Below are 23,353 nucleotides of genomic sequence, written 5' to 3'. Positions count from 1 at the left end.
GAGGGGGAATTTCATAGCCAAAATGCGCTACATACTTCTGCAGGTTGGTAAAATTCTCCTTCACAGTGAGGTGAACAGTGGAGGGTTCAGGAATGGGGACAATTCGCTCCTGGGCCACTTGAACTTCTGCCTCGGGTTTAAAACAGAAACTGCTATCAGTAACCGGACACCAGCTATGCTGTCCATGCTGGTAGTGGGACGTGCCGGTGGTGACACAATATGTCCCACCTCCTATATATGCTACCTGCGGGGGAACATGGCCTTGTGCCATTGTCTCCATGATACAATTTATAGGTTTCGTGCCAGCAGCTCTGAACCCACACTGCAGTTTTGAATAGGCATTCAAGTGCTGGGGACACAGGATTATGTGTGCTTCCCGGCTCCGGCACCCTGAGAGGTCAGTACCTGTCATAGCGTGCTCCCACTTTATGATGTAAGGCGGGACCGCTGTGAAACGAACGTGCGCACCCCCTTGAATGACTCCAATGTTCTCTACCCTGTATACCGACGCGGGTCAGGCTGTCCTACCCATGACCGGCATCCTAACTACTACTCCCATGATTGTGTGGTTGGACCGTCCACAATCCATGGGGACTGGGTAGGCTTCGGAAGCTAGCCAGAGTTGGCACGGGCTTAATGCATTCTCAAACGGGTGGAGGGCTGCGAGGTGTTTGTTGCTGATCCAGGAGGGGACCAAACCCTGTTTTAAATCCTTCAGATTACTGCGGCCCTCGCCCAGTAACCATGCCCCGTATAGCATGCATACCTCATTCTGCGCAGCCTGGTCAGAAGCATTTCTGTCCTCCCTTATGAGGGCATTTACCGTCTTTGCGTGCTTCTCCAACTCCACTATGATCTCCTTTAAATGGACCATCATGGCCTGGTCCTCATGCAATTCCGAGCCCACTACCATGTTCTCATCCAGTAATATCTTTCTTAACTGTGTTTTTAAACCGTTTATCTGGGTCAGTAGCTCTATGTCATCCAAACTGTTGATGACAGAGGACCCAGTATTAAACGCAGTAAAAACATCATTCCATACTGCCCTTCTTTGCCTCCCTGCATTACCCAAAAACTCTCGGTGTATGGTATATGTCATAAATCGCAACTTCTACAAGAAGTAACTCAGGAAGTACTACTGAACAGCCAGCTGAGGGCACCATCCAAGGAGTATAAATACTCGGGCATGGGCCCAACTTGGCTAGAGACAATCTGGAAACAGGAAGCTAGTGACTACTAACTAGACCTCCATGTTTTGTTACAAGTCGATTAAAGACTTGCTTTATGTACAACCAAGTGTGTAGTGAGTCTTTATTACGTCAATTTAATCGACTTGTTATCGTCTCCACGCCTTGGGTGATTCGGAACAACCAGCTGCAACTCGAACCACAGAAAGGGACTTGGGCAAGAAACTGATCCATCATGGAAAAACTCCGTAGACCCGCTCGTCTCGACCTGGACCCGAATGCACCTGCGGCACTGAAGGTATGGAAGCATTGGTTTCATACCTTTAGCAACTTTCTTGAAGAATGTGGGGAAGATGCCCCCAATAAGTTACGAATGCTTATTAACTACGTATCCCCTCATGTGTATGATTATATTGAGGACTGTATAGACTACGACGCTGCTATCCAAATTTTACAGCAGCTATATGTCAAGTCCCCAAATGAAATCTTTGCTCGACACCTACTGGCCACAACTCGGCAGCAGCCTGGGGAATCACTCGATGAATTCCTCCAGAAACTTCGCAGGCTCAGCAAAGATTGTAACCTTAAAGCGGTTACAGCTAAACAGTATCAAGAGGAACTAATCCGCGATTCCTTTATCAATGGGATTATGTCCCCTTTTATCCGTCAGCGCCTGCTGGAAAATAAAACCCTTAATTTATGGGCTGCTTATAACCAGGCGTGTTCCCTGGAATTGGCCAAGAAGAATGCAGACACTTATCTCCCACCACGTGCACGGGCGGCGGCTATCACCTTTAATAAGTCTTTCGATAGGTCTCGGGTGGATGCCCCCGCTGATGATGACTCTACTCTAACGGATGACGACCCTACCCTAGAGGCCTTTGCTGATGACGACCCCACCCTAGCAGCATCCTGGCAATCAGGAAGAAAGTGTTTCTTTTGTGGAGGTACGGTCCATTACAGAAAATTTTGCCTGGCTCGTAATGCGACCTGCAATCATTGCAGCAAGAAAGGACACTTTTCCAAGGTATGCCAGTCACGGGCCTCTGCTAACAAGAAAGGCCGCTCCTCTAAAGTATACCGGTCGAGAACTCCTGTTAGCTTCACAGCTGCTATCTATGGAGCTGCTCCTCCCCCAAGAACCACTGCTAAGGCTACAGCTGCCGAAGGAAAAATTACCCCTCCTCCCATCACAGCTGTTTTTCCCCAAAGTTTGTCCCATGCAGCCATGAAGGTTTCAGTAAATGGGCACGCTCTAAACGCGCTAATCGACTCCTGCAGCTCTGACAGCTTCATTAGTAAGCGGGCTGTCAGCAGGTTAAAACTGCGCATTTATCCCTCGGACAGGGAGATTGCAATGGCTCTGACAACTCTGACCACCAATTCTTCTGGCTTCTGTCTTGTCAACCTCATCCTCAATGGTCGCACGTATCCCTCCACCCGGCTCGGAGTACTCGAAAACTTATGTAGCGATGTGCTTCTGGGACAGGACTTCCAGAAGCAGCACAAAAGACTCACTTTTGAGTTTGGAGAGTCGAAGCTGGAGCTTACCATTTCTAAGATGCCGTTTTGTGCGCTCTCGGCAGCCTTACTCGGTGAGCCCTCCCTGTTTGCCAATCTCTCCCCCCGCTGTAAACCCATAGCCATCAAATCGCGGTGCTTTAGCCAAGACGACCGAGCCTTTATCGAGGCAGAAATCTCTCGCCTTTTAGCTGACGGTATTATCGAGCCATGTTCATCTCCCTGGCGGGCTCAAGTTGTCGTTGTGAAAACCCCTTTAAAACAACATAAGAAACGTCTGTGTATTGATTATTCTCAGACTAATAATCAATATAACGATCTGGATGCCTACCCGTTACCACGCATAGATGACATGGTCAATAACCTTGCCAAATACAAGGTATTTTCAAGTACCATCAGGTACCACTGAAAGACTGACAAAAAGTATACGGCCTTTGAGGCCAATGGTTGGCTTTATCAGTTTCGTCGCCTTCCATTTGGGGTCACCAAAGGGGTGGCTGTCTTCCAGCGGGCAATGGATGGCCTAGTCCGGCAAGAGAACTTGACGGATACCTTTCCGTATTTAGACAATATCACTATTGCCGGCCATGATCAAAAGGAGCATGACGCCAATCTTCAGAGATTTTTTGACGTTCTCCGTCATCGACACTTAACGTTAAATGAATCCAAATCAGTGAAATCGGTGCCATCAGTGAACATTCTCGGCTACTGGGTGGGCAACGGTGTTATTAAACCGGACCCAGTGTGACTTCGTCCACTTCAGGATCTCCCTCCCCCTACAAATCTCAGCTCTCTTCGTCGGGCACTTGGCATGTTTGCTTATTACGCAAAGTGGATACCTCACTTCTCCGATAAAATACAGCCTCTGCTTCATGCGAAGTCTTTTCCATTGGAAGCAACGACTATTTCTGCCTTCAAACTCCTCAAACGACAGCTGGAGAAAGCCACGCTTCGCTCCATTGATCAAAACCTTCCTTTTGTGGTCGAATGTGTCCTAATATGTTTACCTCTACGGTAATTAAATGCCTCGATCAGGTCTTTTCCCTTTGCGGGACGGCCAATTTTATCCAAACGGATCGGGGTCCCTCCTTTATGTCGAGTGAACTTAAAAGTTATCTCTCCCAACGGGGAATCGCCTCGAGTAAGACGACACCATATCACCCAATCGGCAATGGACAGTGTAAGATTTGCAAAATTTGTGCATTTCCCCGAAGGTTATTATCGATAAAAGGGACCCTGCGTGGATATTTCTTTTGAAATTAAAAAGGGTACCCACGATGGCATCCGTGCCTTGTGGCAGAAAGCCTATGGGTCTCCCAAAATGTATTCTGCAGCCCAGGCAGTTTGAGGTAAATCGAAACTAAGACTGCAGGTATCCTGTGAAAAGAACTTTGTGTTTTGGGACCCAGACAACTGTGAATTATGTATTAGGCCGAATTAGAGGCAGATCTAAATTCAAAGAGGCCTACAGTTAAAGCCATCAAACAGTCTGCTTACATAATCGGAAACAGATTAAACACATCCATCGAGGCTGGACAAGCCCACCAAGGACTTTCAGGACAATGCGAGTCAATTATCGGGCCGGTAGATGCAATTACCGGCCATCTAAAAACCATCAGTATAGATTGCTACCATTATTTTAACTAGCCCGCCAAAATTAAAACAAAGAACTAACCTGATTTGGTGGGCAGATAAGGGTTTTCGACGAAGGTATAACTGAAGGCCCCCAGGTAGCAATTGGAAGAAGAAGAAGGAACTCCTGCTCGGCTGCTCTGCTGCTGTTGGTATTGCCACTCCCCGGTTCTTCGGCCCCTCGCCCTTGTGGCTGCTGCTCTTCCCCCGTCCCACGCTTACCCCCGGCCTTTGCCCGTGCCCTCTCCAGCTCCATCCGGACTCGCCCCAACACCGGGTCGGGCGAACATGGGCAATTCAGGCCAGGCGAAGCGGGGCGCGATGAGGGGAGGAGGAGGGAAGACCACCCGGGGAAGGCCAACTGAGGGTAGGCTTCGAATCATCGGGCCTTCAGCCTCAGCCGACCTGCGAGTATCTTCATGCAAACTCAAGCTGTCGGCGAAGAATCATCCCTGCAAGGTAAAGTATCCAAGCAGAGACTGTAACTTTGGGGTACTCAAACCTGGACAATGCCCTTGCAGCACCCAGAGCCCACGTGATGACGGCAGGCTCCAGAGAGCACCAAGAGCGAATCCCAAACCCAACTGCTGTTTTGAGTCCAACAAACCCTTTTGATTGGTGAGCATGAATTCTGACCCCTCACAGATTAACTTAGTTAGGTATAGGGGGTGGGATAAGGATAAGGGGATTGTTAAGATAGTTGTTTTCCCTCAATGTGCTGTGTGTTCCCCATTCCCTGTATAAGTATAGTATTATCATGACTCTCTTGTAATTTTTGCCTGTAGAAGTGTACACTAATGATTTTCCATAAGATTGTATCAAGTTTTCCTCTTCAATAAAATCTTGGTTTTGTTTGCATCCAACCACCTGTCTACTCGAGCCTTCTCTGTATTGCTGCATGTATTTAAGTCTGGTGTCCAGAACCCAGGGGGTGAGTGATTCGAACCGCTCAAGGAAGGTAGTCAGAGGCAAGGCTGACTGATCCAAACACACCTGTGCAAAACCCCCTACAGAAATGGCGACCGCAGCAGGACACCAGCAACAAGGTTGCGATACGGTAGACAGTGGTTCGGATGAGCGAACCATGATGGAGGAAAGGATTTCTGATTATGTTTTTAGCAAGATGAATATCACTAAGAAGTGGATCACCACTCTGTTAAAGGCTGGGCGTCCGGTAGATGCAGCAGCCAAGTGGACAGAGGGAAAGGAGTTTGGCTGATGTGCTTTAAAAAGCAGATCCAGCTTCTGGACGGGCTCATTGCCGCACAGGCAATCGAGTTAAGGGAGTCAGCCCTGGAGATCCAGGATAAGGCTCTCGCAGGGAAAAGTTGTTAATAGCTCTGCAGGCTTTGAACCAAGAAAGAGTGCATCTAGTAAGGGAACACAAGGCCCAGTTGGAATACCTACGGTGTCAAGTCACCGAGGCCAAAGGAAATGAGTCAAGGTTGCGGGAGAAAAATGCCCGCATAGCAAGGCAGGTTAGGGAACAGGAAGAGAAAGTACAGGAGGTAAAAGCCGCTTACAAGCTAGCTAATGAACAGGGGTTTGAGGAGGCAGACCACGGCCGCTGCCAAGATAAAATCGAAAATCTGAGCCGGGCCCTCCGGAAGGCAAAAGGCATGGTTTCAGTGAGGTTTGGCAACAAGAGGGGGTGGAGCCCAGAGTGGAGCCAGAGTTGGAGGTGGAGGTAGAGCAACCCCCGCCCGAAAAGTCAGAACCGGAGCCGATGTGCCCAGCGCGGCATCGGAGGTTCGGCCCACCCGCCAATGGCGAAGATAAGGGACCCCTCCAAAACCAGTTCGTATTACACTTAAACACCCAACAGTTTAGGGTTATGGTCAACCATGTCCCGAAGCTCTCTGCCAAGGGAAACCCCTCAATCCACTTCAGGGAAATAGAGCAGGCCGCCAGCGTCAATGATTGCGATGACGCTGAAAAGGCCAAGATGCTGCTATTCTCCCTGGAGAGTAATCTCCTCCCATCCCTCTCTGAAGAGTGTAAGAGGGGACAGAGCGGGTACGAGGAGCTTAGAGACGCAGTTCTGGAGGCCATGGGGATGGATGAGTGAAGTCATTTCTCCCGCGTGGAGAAGACGGTACAGCTCTCAGGGGAGACCCCGCGGGCTTTTGCAGACCAGTTGTGGCCGGTATACTGGAAAGCCTGCCCGGGGACGCGGGACCGGGGATTCCTGAATGGGGATCCTCTGGCCCATTGGTTCCGTTGTCTAGTGTCGGACAGCTTGCCACAGATCCGGGCCAAGGCAGAAGCCTGGTTCGACCCAAAGATCCCCCGACCACAGAGATCACGGTAATTAGACAGCTCACTCTGGCCTATAAAAACGGTAGGGGGGCCGATGCACACCCACCCAAGGGTAAGCAGCATGAGGTAAAACCCGGACCGGGCAGGAAAGAGTGGCACTAGGAAGGGAGTAACCCCCCCAACACAAAGGCCAATTGTTACGGGTGTGGGAAGGATGGTCACTGGTGGAAGGAGTATAAGAACCCTTGGAAGGATAACAAGGGAAAGCATCCCACAGCCCCGGCCCAAAGGGCGGGGGTAGGGGCCCGTTCCGCAGAGGTTGAGTCGCTTTTGGACGCCATGAGGTCCTTACTGACTGGCAAGGGAGAGTAGCAGCCGCCACTGGTGCCCTCACCCCATCAGCCCCATCCCACCCACAACAGTGACTAGAGCCGGTGCAGCCTGTGTATCTGTGCTCGCTCCGATATGATGAGTGGAGGAGACCCATGATGGAGATGGATGTAGCGGGGACCTATCTGTTGGACACGGGGGCATCACGCACCGTGATCTACTCACCAACCCCACCACCTCACCTCTCTCTAGGGAGGAATAATATCATAAATCGCAACTTCTACAAGAAGTAACTCAGGAAGTACTACTGAACGGACAGCTGATGGCGCCGTCCGAGGAGTATAAATACTCGGGTGTGGGCCCAACTTGGCCAGAGACAATCTGCAAACAGGAAGCTAGTGACTACTAACTAGACCTCCATGTTTTGTTACAAGTCGATTAAAGCCTTGCTTTATGTACAATCAAGTGCGTAGTGAGTCTTTATTACATCAGTGTACAGTTCGGTTTTGTCCACATGGGCGAAATTGAACTCATAAAACTTCTTGAATATGCCCTTTAATAGGGCCTGGTATAGCTGCTCTGTTTCTTTGGGACACCACTCCGGTAAATGTACCTCGGTGAGATTTAAAATCACGGAGGCTACCGCGTAGTGTACCCCCTAGTACAGCACCTGATCGGTAGGGACTCGTATCAACCCATTCCCTGGCCCCTTGGTGGTGGTGGGGCACCCTTCCCTGTGAATCCTCACCGCCTGCGCCGTGGGCGGGGGCTTATGGGGGCGGGTTACAAGCTCAGTGGCATTGACTGGGATCGGGGAGAATGGGACTGCGCACACCTTCCGGCTGGCATCCCACCTCATCCCCTTCCCGGTGTCGTGCCACTGCTGGTGGAAACAATGGATATTCCTGAGGGGCAGACCGTCTCTGACCCCCACATACAGATGTAAATCCCTTGGTCTGGTTCCCACCACTTGTCCCAACACACACTTAATCCTCCGTGAGTCCCTGTAATCGTCCGGTGGGTATTGTTCCCCAACTGTTCCCACTCGACTTCGGGGTTCCTCATATCTTTGCTCAGCTTTCTGAGCCACCACCACCTATCCAGAGGAATGTGTCCTTTACACGTTAAACATATATGCTTTCCAACGGTGACACTGACCCTTGTGGTAATGACCCGTACCCTGGGGCACAGGAGGGAGGCCTCCCCGTACGTGAATCCGGTTTGGCTGGAGTACTGAGACAAATTGGACCCCAGCCATCCTGGCCACCTTCCCTCGTGGACGTAGACGGCGGTCTCCTCCGCATCCCATTCACCGCTTCCGTCGGTCGCTATAGGCGCCCTGTCTCCCGAGGTACCGTAGATGTGGGAATTTTGCACATCGCCTCGCCTTCCGATGCCCATCCCAATCAGGGCGAATAGGATTATGATCCCCTTCATCCTGAAAGTCTTTCTGCAAAAAGATACAAAAACAGGCAGCCAGGTCCCCAAGAGATTCTCTGGCTTGGTGAAGCATGGTCAGGTCCGCGACCTCGACCCAATTATATACACTCTTAGCAGATTCCTTACTTAAAGCTACCCATCACCTTACTTAACTTACACTAAAACACCCAAACTTAAGCTAAATATTTAAACTTAACAATAACCAAAACTTAAACTACCTAAACTATGTACAACCGCCGCCCATCTCCGGGAGGCCAGGCTAATTCCTGGTTGGACTGCGGCTCACCGCTACCTCCGGCGTGGCCGCACCGTCCTGCACCGTTGGTCCCTCGCGGCCCGTGGCTGCTGGCTGAGGACCTCTGTCCTTTGACCTCTCCCTGACTCGAGGGGTGGCCCTTGGTAACTGGAGAGCTGGTGACCATGGCTTTCTCAGCTGGGGCGTCCGTGGGGACCTTCTAGGGTCCTTGGCAGGTGGGGCTTTCTCGGCCGATGGGCCTTTAACCCGAACCGCTGCTCCCTCAGGCTTGACCTCTCCCGAACCTGGGCTAGGGGCAGGTAACTCTTCGCAGCCTGTTGCTGCGAGCTGAGAGTCTCCGCCCCCAGGCCCCATGGCTGGGTCCGGGGCGGGGTCTTCGACCTCAGGTCCCTCCCTCTCTACACCTGGGTTAGGGGCGGAGTTTTCGCCCTCAGGTCCCTCTCCCTCGTCTGGATCCCAGAAGAATGGGGGACTGTCCCAATCGATGGGCGGGATGGCCCCTCCCTTTAAGCAAGCCACAGCGCCTGCTTGTGCAGTCTGTGAACTCGCTCCTGCTGCTGGCTGAGGATCTTTATCCTCAGACCTTACCCCAACTGGCTGCTTTCTCCTTTTAGGTTTAAACAACTTACACTGGTTGATATGGAACCATTTTGTATGCCGGGGCATCTTAACGGCGTATACCATGGGGCTGGCTTTATCTACAATGCTGTAGGGCCCCATGTACAATGGTTCCAAACTCCCCACTCAGGCATAGTTTCTCACCATGACCTGATCCCCTACCTCCCACTCGTGGTGCTTTCTCGGTTCGAGCAGCAATCGGTTACTCCGATGCTGCCTTCCCATGTTCCCAGCCGCCTGCTTGTGGAACTGCTTCAGGTGCTCAAAGAGGTTTTGGGCGAACCTGTCCCAGTTGACCTCCCTGAGCTGACCCTCCGTGAGCACCGGGGCTAGTACATGGGTGGGGGTCCGCATAAACCTGCCGGTCATCAGCTTGTATGGGAAGTACCCCTTGCTTTTAGACTGGCTGGCCCGGATCACCAGCAAAACCAACGGTAGGACCTCGGCCTATTTGCGGAGCGAGTCCACCGTCTCCTTCCTCAACCTTTCCTTTAGGGTCCTGTTCACCTTGAGGGTCCTGTTCATACGTTCCACAATCCCGGATGACTGCGGTTTGTGGGCCACGTGCCATTTCCCCTCAATGCCTAGCAGCGTAAGGATGTTCTGCATCACCTGTCCGGTGAAGTGACTCCCTTGGTTGGACTCCACATACTGTGGTAGTCCCCACCGCGAGAACACTTCCCGGACCAGGATCCTGGCAGTACCCAGAGCTGTGGCTGTCCTGCAGGGAAAGGCCTCTACCCACTTGGTAAACACATCCACCAGGACTAGGCAGTACTTATAGCCTCCCTGGGCGGTGGGCAGGGGCCCGATGTAGTCGACTTGTATCGACTGCCATGGTCCCTCTACCCTCCTGATGTGTCCCATAGCTCCCTTCCTTTTGTGGGGGTCGGGCTTATTCGCAGCGCACACAAGACAGCCTGCACAGAACTCGTGGACATCGTCCCTGAGTCCCGGCCACCATCCCGCCTGTTCCACCCGTTGCCAGGTGGTCTCAGGCCTGGGGTGTCCCGCTCCTGGACCCTCATGGGCCAGTTGGAGGAATTCCCTCTGGTGCTGCTGCGGCACAACCCACTGTTCCCCCCGGAACAGCATGCCCTCTTTAATGGAGAGGGTTGCTGTGCCGTATGGACACTCTACTCCCTTTCCCTCAGCTACAGCGCTGAGGTCTGCTTTGAGGACGGGATCATGGGCTTGGACCATCTTAAGGTCCGGGGCTAACGCTACCCCTGCACTCCCTTGGGTTCCGTCCCTACCTCTGACCGCCGCCATGGGTCTGGACCCAAATGGGTCCCAGAAAGTGCCTGTACGGGCACCCTCCTTGGTGAGCAATTCAGCCTGCTGGTTGCCTTGGCCGCGGGGTTCAGTGGAGGAATGGGCTTTCACCTTGTGGATGAAAACCCCCCCTTCCTCCCCCACTGCTTCCAGGATCTTTTCCAGCAGGGGTTTTACTGTGAGAGGTCACCCGTCAGCGGAGGTGTATCTGCGGCGGGACCAGATGGCCAGGTATTCCGTACACGAATTGCACGTGAACATGCTGTCCGAGCAAATCGTGTAGGGGGTGGGGAAGATTTCGGGGTGTGTAATGACGTACACCACCGCGGACAGTTCAGCCTGCTGGGCGCTCATGGTGCTGGCGAGCGTAATTGCCAGGGCAATGTTTGCCGCTGGGTCGTAAACTCCACACCCTGTGAGACGCTCGCCAGCAGATAATGCGCTGGAACCGTCTACATAGATCTCGCGGCCTGTGGGATGTATCCCGGCCTGTAAACCTATGTTTACTTCCCAAACCCCTTCAGTGGAACTCCGGTGGGCTGTTCCAGGATATACCAGGTTGGCTGCGAGCTTTGGCTTGCAGATACCCTTCACTCTAAGATCCATCTGTGAGAGGGTCAAGGTCCAGCAGGAAATGCGGGCACTGCTCACTGTCCCATCCTTGATCCTCCCGTCCAGAAGCATCTGGGTGGGTGTGTGATGGGTGAGGAGGGTGATGGGAGAGGTGTCTGTGAAGATCAGTGATCTTTTTACAACCCAATGTGTGGCCAAAATGTGCCGCTCACAGTTGGAGTAGCTCCTCTCCACATCAGTGAGTATCCTGGAGGAGTAGACCACCGGCCGCAGCCGGCCGTGCCGCTCCTGGAGCAGCACAGCACTCAGGCAGTCCCCGCTGGCTGCTACCTCCAGGAAAAACTCTTTCCCCCAATCTATAGCCCGTAGAGCTGGCGCCGTCTGCAAGTCTTTCTTGAGCCTGACAAATGCTGCCTGGCAACCCTCATCCCAAAGCCACTCCACTCCCTTGTGTAGGAGTCAGAGCAGAGGGGCCGCTGTGGCTGCATAGTCCTCAATAAAGTCTCTGCAGTACCCGGTTAGCCCTAGAAATGACCTCACACCTGTTACTGTGTTGGGGACTGGTAACTCTTGTACCGCTTCTCTCCTAGCCTTATCTATGGCCCTTTCTCCAGCGTGCACGGTCAGGCCGAGGAATTTCACCTCCTGCTGGCCGATCTGCGCTTTCTTGGGGTTTACCTTGAAACCCTTCTGCCCTAGCAGCTCCAGCAGTTCGGCCAATAGTGGACTATGCTTCTCTTTCGAATCAGTGAACAGGAGCAGGTCATCCACATATTGGACCAACTGTCTGGGCTGGTTAAAATCCTTCAAACTGTTAGCCATGCACTGATGGAAAATGCTGGGGCTGTTGTGGAAGCCCTGAGGCAAGCAGTTCCACGTGTACCGTTGCCCTTTAAACGTAAAGGCAAACTTGTACTGATGCTCCCTCCTTAAAGGGATGGACCAAAACCCATTGGAAATATCCAGCACCGTGAAGGTGGTTGCGGATGCTGGAATACTTCCTATCAGGTCGGCAACTGCTGCTACTGTGGGTGCACAGGCTGGGATGTTACTACTGAGCACTCGATAGTCCACCATGGCCCTCCAGGAATTGTCCGGCTTTCTGACCGGCCTTAATGGAGAATTCACGTGGGTGGCTATCGGTCTCAGAACTCCCTTCTGCACTAACGAGGACATGGCTGCTTCCATGTCTGGCTCTGCTTCCCTGGGGAAGTTATACTGTTTCTGTGGTCGGGCCATGGGGTCCCCGTCTACACTGACCTCAAACCCTGTGACCCTCCCGCAGTCGTATTTGTGAGTGGCAAATGTGGCCAGGTGGGCCTGCACAAATGCCTGGAACTCCTGTGGGGTGTTGCTGACCATAAGCTCGTGGTTATAACCCTCTTTGGGCTTCATGGTGCAGAGGGTCCCCTTCCCTTCCTTTCCTGGGATTACCACGATCTCACCGTTCTTTACTTTACCTGCCCCCCATAACCAATGATTCCTCAAATCCACTAGGATCCCGTGGCCTACAATAAAGTCAGCCCCCAGGACCCCGCTTCCACCCTCCACTTCCCATTTCATCAGGACACAGGTCCACTTGGAGCGGAGCGGTCCTAACCGAATGGCGAGCGGGATGGAAAACGAGCCAGCCTGTTCTTTACCTGTGAACCCCGACAGACTGTATGGGACCCCGTTAGAGAGAGGCGAGGTGGTGGGGTTAGCTAAGTAGACCACGGTGCATAATACCCCCCTGTCTAACAGATAGGTCCCCGTCATCTTTTCTACCTCCATCTCCAAGAGAGGTCTCTTCCATTCCGTGTCCATATGCAGCAAGACCTGGACAACATTCAGACTTGGGCTGACAAGTGGCAAGTAACATTTGCACCACACAAGTGCCAGGCAATGACCATCTCCAACAAGCGAGACTCTAACCATCTCCCCTTGACATTCAATGGCATTACCATCGCTGAATCCCCCACTATCAACATCCTGGGGGTTACCATTGATCAGAAACTGAACTGGACCAGCCATATAAATACTGTGGCTACAAGAGCAGGCCAGAGGCTGGGAATACTGCGGTGAGTGTCTCACCTCCTGACTCCCCAAAGCCTTTCCACCATCTACAAGGCACAAGTCAGGAGTGTGATGGAATACTCTCCACTTGCCTGGATGAGTGCAGCTCCAACAACACTCAAGAAGCTCGACACCATTCAGGATAAAGCAGCCCGCTTGATTGGCACTCCATCCACCACCTTCAACATTCACTCCCTCCACCACCGGCGCACTGTGGCTGCAGTGTGTACCATCTACAAGATGCACTGCAGCAACTCGCCAAAGCTCCTTCAACAGCACCTTCCAAACCCCCGACCTCTACCACTTAGAAGAACAAGGGCAGCAGACGCATGGGAACATCACCACCTACAAGTTCCCCTCCAAGCCACACACCATTCTGACTTGGACCTGTATCGCCGTTCCTCCACTGTCACTGGGCCAAAATCCTGGAACTCCCTTCCTAACAGCATTTTGGGTGTACCTACACCATAAGGACTGCAGCGGTTCAAGAAGGCGGCTCACCACCATCTTCTCAAGGGCAATTAGGGATGGGCACTAAATGCAGGCCTAGCCAGCCAGTGACGCCCACATCCCATCAATGAATAAAAAAAAAAAAAAATCATCATACCGGAGAGAACACAGGTAAACAGGCTGCGCTGGCTCTAGTCAGGGCTGTCGGTTGGAGGGGGCTGATGGGGTCAGAGCACCGGTGGCGGCTGCTACTCTCCCCTGGCCAGTCAATAAGGACCTCATGGTGTCCAAAAGTGACTCGACCTCTGCGGAAGGGATTCCTGCCCCCGCCTTTTGGGCTGAGGCTGTGGAGTTCTTTCCCTTGTTATCTTTTCAAGGGTTTTTGCACTCCTTCCGCCAGTGACCATCCTTCCCACACCCGTAACAATTCATCTTTGTGTTGGGGGGTTACTCCCTTCCTGGTGCCACTCTTTCCTACCTGGTCCGGGTTTTACCTCATGCACCTTTCCCTTGGGTGGGCGTGCATCGGCTCCCCTACCATTTTTGTAGGCCAGAGTTAGCTGCCTAATCACCGTAAGCTCGGTGGTCTGGGGATTTTTGGGGTCGAGCCAGACTTCTGCCTTGGCCCGGACCTGTGGCAAGCTCTTTGCCACCAGGCAACGGAGCCAATGGGCCAGGAGATCCCCGTTCAGGAACCCCCTGTTCAGCGTCCCCGGACAGGCCCTCCGGTACACCGGCCACAGCCGGTCCGCAAAAGCCTGCGGGGTTTCCCCTGGGAGCTGGACCATCTCCTCCACACGGGAGAAAGGACTTCCCTCATTTGTCCCCATGGCCTCCAGAACCGCATCTCTAAGCGCCACATACCCACTCTGCCCCCTCTTACACTCGTCAGAGAGGGATTGGAGGAGACTACTCTCCAGGGAGAATAGCAGCATCTTGGCCTGCTCAGTGCCATTGCAGTCGTTTACGCTGGCTGCCTGTTCTACTTCCCTGAAGTGGATCGAGGGGTCTCCCTTCTTGGAGAGCTTCGCGATATGGTTGACCATAGCCCTAAATTGTTGGGTGTTAAAGGGCAATAAGAACTGGTTTTGGAGGGGTCCCTCATCGTCGCCATTGGCGGGTGGGCTGAACCTCCGATGCCATGCTGGGCACATCGGTCCCGGCTCCGACTTCATGGGCGGGGGTTGCGCTACCTCTGCCTCCCCCTCTGGCTCCACCCCTGGTTCCACCCCCCCCCTCGCTGCCAAACCTCGCTGAAACTTGGTGCTACGGGTGGTGGTCGTGAGGTCTCCTCTCTCTCAAGCAGGTCATCCTCAGGCACTACCTGTGATGTTGGAACTGTCCTCCCCTCATTCCCCATAAAATCTGCCTGGCCTGCCTTTGGGCTTATGAGGCATACCATGCCTTTTGCCTTCCGGAGGGCCCGGCTAAGATTTTCTATCCTCTCTTTACAGGGGCTGTGGTCTGCCTCCTCAAACCCCTGCTCGCTCGTTAGCTTGTAAGCGGCCATTACCTCCTGTACTTTCTCTTCCTGTTCCCTAATCTGCCTTGCCAAGCAGGCGTTCTTCTCCCGGAACCTTAACTCATTTCCCTTGGCTTCGGTGACTTGGCACCCTACGTATTCCAACTGGGCCTTGTGTTCTCCCATTAAATGCACTCTCTCCTGATTCAGGGCCTTCAAAGCTACTAATAAATTCTCCCCTGCTAGAGCCTTATCCTGGATCTCCAGGGCTGACTCCCTTAACTCGGCTGCCTGTTCTGCATCGAGCCTGTCCAAAAGCTGGACCTGCTTTTTGAAACACATCAGCCAAACTGCCTTCTTTAAGGACTTCTTGTGTTCCTTTCCCTCTGTCCACTTAGCTGCTGCATAAACTGGATGCCCAGCCTTTAATAGAGTGGTGATCCACTTCTTAGTGATATTCACCTTGCTAAACACATAATCAGAAATCCTTTCCTCCATCATGGTTTGCTCATCCGAACCATTGTAGTATCGCAACCCTGTTGCCGGTGTCCTGCCGCGGTCGCCATTCTGTAAGGGGGGTGGCGGGTGTGGCGCGTGCGCCCAGTCAGTTATGCCCCTGACTGTGAGCGGTTCAAATCGCTCCCATACTTGTTGACTGCTCGAGAAATTCTGGCTCCGTGTTGAAGAGCTATTGTCCGAGCTTCAAACACCAAGACACATCAGGGAGGGGGAGAGTTACCTGGACTCTGTGTATCAGGAGGTAGTCACACCAATTAGATTCATTCATTCAGATGTAGTCCGTGGCCAGGGTCAGGATTGTGTGACTAGAAGTGAGGCAGGTACGGGGATCCAGGAGGTAGTGTTGGAGGAGCCGCAACCCTTGCTCTTGTCCAACAGGTTTGAGGCTCTTACTCCCTGTGAGGATGGGAACAGGGACTGCGGGAAGGATGAGCAACCTGGCCACAGCACCATGGAGCGGGTGGCCATTCAAGTGGGGGGAGTTAAAAGAAATGTTGTAGTGGTAGGGGATAGTATCGTTAGGGGGATAGATAGAGTTCTTTGCAGCCGAGAGCGAGAGTCCCGAAGGCTGTGTTGCCTGCCCGGTGCCAGGGTTAAGGACATCTCCTCTGGGCTGGAGAGAAACTTGGAGTGGGAGGGGGAGGATCCAGTTGTCGTGGTCCATGTTGGTACCAATGACATAGATAGGACAAGGAAGGATGTTCTGCTGAGGGAGTTTGAGCAGCTAGGGGCCAAATTAAAAAGCAGAACCACAAGAGTAATAATCTCTGGATTACTACCTGAGCCACGTGCAAATTTGGCTAGGGTAAATAAAATTAGAGAGTTAAATGCGTGGCTCAAAGACTGGTGTGGGAGAAATGTGTTTTGCTTCCTGGGACACGTGCATCAATACTGGGACAGGAGAGAGCTGTTCCATTGGGACGGACTTCACTTGGCCAGTGCTGGGACTAGAATCCTGGCGAATCGAATAACTAGGGCTGTAGAGAGGGCTTTAAACTAATTAGTGGGGGGGAGGTTTTAAGAGAGCGAAAAATAAAAATGACAGCGGAGAAGGCAATAGAGCAAGGTAGCAGTGGGGGAATTAAAAACCAGAGCATGTCAGGAAGGGACAGAATGTATAATGATAAAGGTAAAGTAGTAAAAGGGATAAAAGCAGGAATAAATTGTCAGAAAACATATTTGAAAGTTCTTTATCTGAATGCACACAGCATTCGTTACAAAATTGATGAGTTGACGGTGCAAGTAACTACACATGGGTATGATCTGGTGGCCATTACGGAAACATGGCTGCAAGATGATCATGACTGGGAACTAAACATACAAGGGTATTTGACAATTAGGAAGGACAGACAGGAAGGAAAGGGAGGTGGGGTTGCTATGTTAATCAAGGATGGAATCACTGCAATAGTCAGAAATGATATTGGGTCAAAGGATCAGGATAGTGAAACAGTTTAGGTGGAGATAAGGAATAATAAGGGGAAAAAGTCACTCGTGGGCGTAGTCTATAGGCCTCCTAACAGTTGCAACTCTGTTGGTCGGAGTATAAATCAGGAAATAGTTGGGGCTTGTAATAAGGGAACAGCTATAATCATGGGGGGTTTTAACTTTGATATTGACTGGACTAATCAAATTGGGCATGGCAGCATTGAGGAAGAGTTCATAGAGTGTATTAGGGACGGGTTCCTTGAGCAGTATGTAACTGAACCAACCAGGGGGCAGGCAATCTTAGATCTGGTCCTGTGTAATGAGACAGGATTAATAAAACATGTCCTAGTAAAGGATCCCCTTGGAATGAGTGACCATAATATGGTTGAATTCCAAATTCAGTTTGAGGGTGAGAGAGTTGGATCTCAAACCAGCGTACTAAGCTTAAATAAAGGAGACTATGAAGGTATGAGAGTACAATTGACTAAAGTGGACTGGGAAAACAGATTAAAGTGTAAGACAGTACAAGAGATATTTCACATCTTTCAAGATAAATATATTCCACTGAGGAAAAAGGGGAGTAAAAGAAAAGACAGGCATCCGTGGCTTAGTAAAGTAATAAAGGATAGTATTCGACTGAAAACAAGGGCATATAAATTAGTCAAATCTAGTGGGAGGATAGAAGATTGGGAAGCATTTAAAAGCCAGCAAACAATTACTAAAAGATTAATTAAGAAAGGGAAGATAGATTATGAAAGTAAACTAGCAAAAAATATAAAAACAGATAGCAAGAATTTCTACAGCTATATAAAAAGAAAAAGGGTGGCTAAAGTGAACGTTGGTCCCTTAGAGGATGGGACCAGGAAACTAGTGGTGGGGAACATGGAGATGGCAAAGACGCTGAACAAATATTTTGTATCAATCTTTACAGTAGAGGACACTAAAAATATCCCAACACTGGACAAACAGGGGGCAATGGGGGGGGGCGGAGGAGCTAAACACAATTAAAATCACTAAGGAGATGGTACTCAGTAAAATAATGGGACTTAAGGCGGATAAATCCCCCGGACTTGATGGCCTACATCCTAGGGTCTTGAGAGAGGTGGCGGTAGGGATTGTGGATGCATTGGTGATCATTTTCCAGAACTCCCTGGACTCAGGAAACGTCCCAGCAGATTGGAAAACTGCTAATGTAACGCCCTTATTTAAGAAGGGAAGTAGACAAAAAGCTGGAAACTATAGACCAGTTAGCCTAACATCTGTGGTTGGCAAAATGTTGGAGTCCATTATTACGGAAACAGTAACAGAGCATTTGGATAAACATAATTTAATAGGACAGAGTCAGCATGGTTTTACGAAGGTGAAGTCATGTTTGACAAATTTGCTCCAATTCTTTGAGTATGTAACATACAGGGTGGATAAAGGGGAACCAGTGGATGTAGTGTATTTGGACGTCCAAAAGGCATTTGACAAGGTTCCACACAAAAGATTACTGATCAAGATAAAAAATCACAGGATTGGGGGTAATATACTGGCATGGGTGGAAGATTGGCTATCTAACAGAAAACAAAGAGTTGGGATAAATGGTTTGTTCTCGGGCTGGCAATCAGTAACGAGTGGTGTTCCGCAGGGGTCAGTGCTGGGACCCCAACTCTTTACAATCTATATTAACGATTTGGAGGAAGGGACCGAGTGCAACATATCCAAGTTTGCCAACGATACAAAGATGGGAGGGAAAGCAGTGAGTGAGGAGGACATAAAAAACCTGCAAAAGGACATAGACAGGCTAAGTGAGTGGGCAGAGATTTGGCAGATGCTATATAATGTTGCAAAGTGTGAGGTTATGCACTTTGGCAGAAAAAATCAAAGAGCAAGTTATTATCTAAATGGAGAGAAACTGCAAAGTGCTACAGTACAAAGGGATCTGGGGGTCCTGGTGCATGAAACACAAAAAGTTAGTATGCAGGTGCAGCAGTTGATCAGGAAGGCCAATGGAATCTTGGCTTTTATTGCAAGGAGGATGGAGTATAAAAACAGGGAAGTCTTGCTGCAGTTATACAGGGTATTGGTGAGGCCACACCTGGAATACTGCATGCAGTTTTGGTTTCCATATTTAAGAAAAGATATACTTGCTCTCGAGGCGGTTCAGAGAAGGTTCACTCGGTTGATTCCAGAGATGAGGGGGTTGACGTATGAGGAAAGGTTGAGTAGGTTGGGACTCTACTCATTGGAGTTCAGAAGAATGAGAGGCGATCTTATCGAAACATATAAGATTCTGAGGGGGCTTGATCGGGTGGATGCGGTGAGGATGTTTCCACTGATGGGTGAGACTAGAACTAGGGGGGCATAATCTTAGAATAAGGGGCTGCCCTTTCAAAACTGAGATGAGGAGAAACTTCTTCACTCAGAGGGTAGTAAATCTATGGAATTTGCTACCCCAGAGAGCTGTGGAAGCTGCAACATTAAATAAATTTAAAATGGAGATAGACATTTTCCTAGCAGATAAGGGAATTAGGGGTTACGGGGAGAGGGCAGGGAAGTAGACGTGAGTTTAGATTCAGATCAGCCATGATCGTATTGAATGGTGGAGCAGGCCCGAGGGGCCGTATGGCCTACTCCTGCTCCTATTTCTTATGTTCTTATGTTCTAGACACCAGACTTAGGTATAGGCAGCGATACAGAAAGACTCGAGTAGACAGGTGGTTTGGATGTTAGAAAACGAAGATTTTATTAAAGCAGAAATTAACAGTCTTACGAGAAGTTACTAGTATAAAAATAGAGGCAAATACAAAATAACTATACTTATACAGGGAATGGGGAACACACGGCACATCGAGGGAAAACAAACTATCTTAACAATCCCCGTATCCTTATCCCACCCCACTATACCTAACTAGATTAAGCTATGAGGGGCCAGAATTCATGCTCACAAATCCAAAGCAAAGCCAACTGTTAATGAAAATGCAGATTTTGATGTTTGGTTCTGTGCCCTCTTATGTACCCTGTCGCCACGTGGTCTTCAGGGGTGCGGTGCTGGATCTGCTGCTGCGATACTCCTTCTTCCCCTCCACTGCCGTCGTCGTCTCGTCGCGATGGGTTCTCCTCTTCTTCTCCCTCGGGCGGTCGTCGGCGGCAATGTTGTGCCTACAGGGCAGTTGGCAGTCTTAACTGCCTAGATTTTCCTACCCAAGCTTAAGAACGCCAGTATATTCGTCGTGGCGTGGCCACCTGCGTTTTCGCAGTGTTCACCAAGGAAGGTTCGTCTCACCAAGCGCCAGCTTATAACTAGGTGCTTGGCTTCATCAATACGTCTTTCGCTGCCCTGCTCTGCTCTTATCGAGTTGTTACCACCTTCTTCGTCTCCTATTGTCTCGTCTCGTTCGGTTACTATACGAGTCCTGAACTGCCTACTCAGTTTCGTCTCGCCCCTTTTGTGGCCTGGGCATCCTGGATGGCTATGGACTTGGGTCTCGTTCCCCTTCCCCGCGATTGGTATGGTGTAACTGGTTACTGAAAATCTGCTACGGGGAGCGAGGAGAGAACCCGCCACGAGGCCAGGGCACGAGTGCGAGTGGCAGCCCAAGAGGCCGGAGCCACGAAAGCAGGGATAAGAGCAAGAGTAAGCGAGCAAGAGCAATAGAGAGATTGCTACCCGGGACCTGCAGTTATACTCCTTGCGATAGCCCCTTATCTGCGCGCCAAATCAGGTTAGTTCATTGTTCCAATTTTGGCGGGCTAGTTTAAATGATTGTAGCAATCCAAACTAACTGTTTTTAGATGGCCATTTATCGCACCTAATGGCCTGGTGTCTGAGCTGTATTGTTATTAATGCATTCTAATTGGCCTGTCCAGCCTCGATGGCTTCCTTAAGCTGTTTCCGATTATTTATGCAGACAACTTGATGGCCTCAAGTATAGGCCTAACTGGTTTTGGTCTGTCTATGATTTGGCTTAATGCATATTCAAAGTCCTGTGCCTGCTTTCCAAAATACAAAGTCCTTTTTCACAGAAACTGCATTTTAGGTTTCGATTTCCCCAAAAGCTGCTTGTGCCACAGAGTCCAAGCTTTTGAAATCTTGCAGGCTTTTGGCCATGAGGTGCAGACGCCATCTTTGGGTACCCTTTTTAAAATGTCCATGCAGGGTCCCTTTTATTAATAATAACCTTGGGGGAAATGTGGAAATTTTGCAAATCTTACACTGAACAAATGTAAAACAAACAAGAGCACTGGGAGCTAGCAGTAGCTTTGCTGAGCAAGTGAGAAAAATAAAACATAAACCAACTAACAAAGAAAGATTCAACCAGTGAAACCTAAAACTGTGTCTGGAATGGCAGTGATTTCATCCAATTTTGGCTGGTCTCAGGATTTGGTCTTGACTGTCACAAGCTAGACCAGACCTATTACACTGTTGGGTGAGGCATTTGTTTTGCACCTGCCTTTTTTTGCTGATGCCCAGCAGCTTATCAAACTGGGTGTAACTAAAATAGACGTTTTGATAGCCTAAGGATCAGAGATTGCCACAAATGGCACTATCAGAAAGAACTTGCATTTATATAGCACCTTTCATGAGCTCAGGATGCTCCAAGGAGCTTTACAACCAATGAAGTACTTTTGAAGTGTTGTCACTGCTGTAATGTAGTAAATGCAGCAGCCAATTTGCACACAGGAAACTTCCACAAACAGCAATGTGATAATGACCAGATAATATGATTTAGTGATATTGGTTGAGGGATAAATATTGGCCAAGACACCGGGGAGAAATCCACTGCACTTCTTCAAATAGTGCTGTGGGATCTTTTACGTCCACCTGAGAGGGCAGACAAGGCCTCGCCTTAATGTCTCATCTGAAAGACGGGACCTCCGATAGATCAAAGCTCCCTCAGTCCTGCACTAGAGTGTCAGCCGAGATTTTGTGCTCAAGTCTCTGGAGTGGGACTTGAACCCACAACCTTCTGACTTAGAAGTGCACCAGAATGTTTGATTGAACATTTATTCAATAACTGAGCTATATCAGTCTACCTTACCAGTGAAATAAAATATATCCAATGCACAGTATCAGTTTGATACCCCGAGTATTTTAATTTATTTCAATTTCAGTAATGCCAACTCTCGTGAATTAATCGCGAGACACGTGATTTTTAATGAAACTGTAACTCAACTTGCGATTGAACAATGAAATCTCATGTTTTTTTCCTTGGGGAATGACGCAATGATGCTGGTCGGGAGTTCAACAGCACGGCAGTACTCCGATTGGTCAGTGTGTGGCAGCGCCGCTCAGCATTGGCCATGGAGATTGGAGTGCTCCCCGGAAGCATGCGCACAGGGATTGGAACCTTCGGTAACAGCTCTCTTTGCTATTATACTCAGGGATTTGTAGGGAGCAGATCACCTCTACCAGATGTCTGGTAATTTATGCATGATGGGCAGCCCAGTGCCCTCAGGGGACAGGAAAGATGACTGTGCTCAGGGTGTGGAGTCGCTGCCGGAGGAAAGTGGTGGATTCGGGGCTGGTGAGAGGCTGGGCCTGGGGTCTATCAGGCAGGTGGCGCTGCTGCGTTATCCACTTACCGGGGCCTTTTGCTAAATTCATGCTCAGGCCGTCTCACTCGGCTTCCTGAGATTCTAGCAGATTCTAAGCTCTGGAGAGTTGCTGAATATGATAATTCAAATGATTCATAAGTATTAACATGGGGCCCTTCCACTGAATCCCAAGCAATCTCTGGAGGGCCCAGTGCAGAGGGCACAGGGTGGAGATCCCAGGGAGGAGGGCGCAGGGCTGAGTTGGCCCTGGTAGTGCTTTCGCCATCCGACCTGATTCGAGGTGTATAGCTTGCCCCAGTCTTCGCATTACCTTTCTCGTGGGGTTGTGTACACCTCAATTTCCAGTTAATTTCATAAAATAGAAACTCAATATAGAAAAACTGACAGCAAAAAAAAACGCATTTCGCACTAGAATGCAAAAGTCAAATTATTCATAATGGGGAAAAAGCTTTTTTATATCTAACAGCACAAGGGAAGCCAATGACTTAGCAAAGCACATATTATGTAGCTGTTATGGTGAATATTGGCCCAGAAATTAGGTTCGGGGGCTTGCCGCGCGTGCAAGCCCCCGATGTGCACTTACCCGGCGCGCCTGCCGTTCTGCTCCTGGGACGCTTGCAATTCCTGTTTTCAGTTGATTACTCCCGGGCAGCGTCTGACGTCACGCAGCCCAGGAGTGCAGCCAGCGCGAAGCCTCGAGCGCGGAGTCTAAGTTAGACACGCCCCTTGAGGTCTCCTGAACATAGGCCATGCCCCCAATTTTTAACACAAGCTGCAAAGCAATTTTACATGCAGAGCAGCATTTTAAAT

This window comes from Somniosus microcephalus, chromosome 2 (genome assembly GCF_052327205.1).
Source record: "Somniosus microcephalus isolate GS21.2 chromosome 2, FLI_Smic_1.0, whole genome shotgun sequence".
NCBI lineage: Eukaryota > Metazoa > Chordata > Chondrichthyes > Squaliformes > Somniosidae > Somniosus > Somniosus microcephalus.
This window is presented reverse-complemented; position numbering follows the sequence as displayed.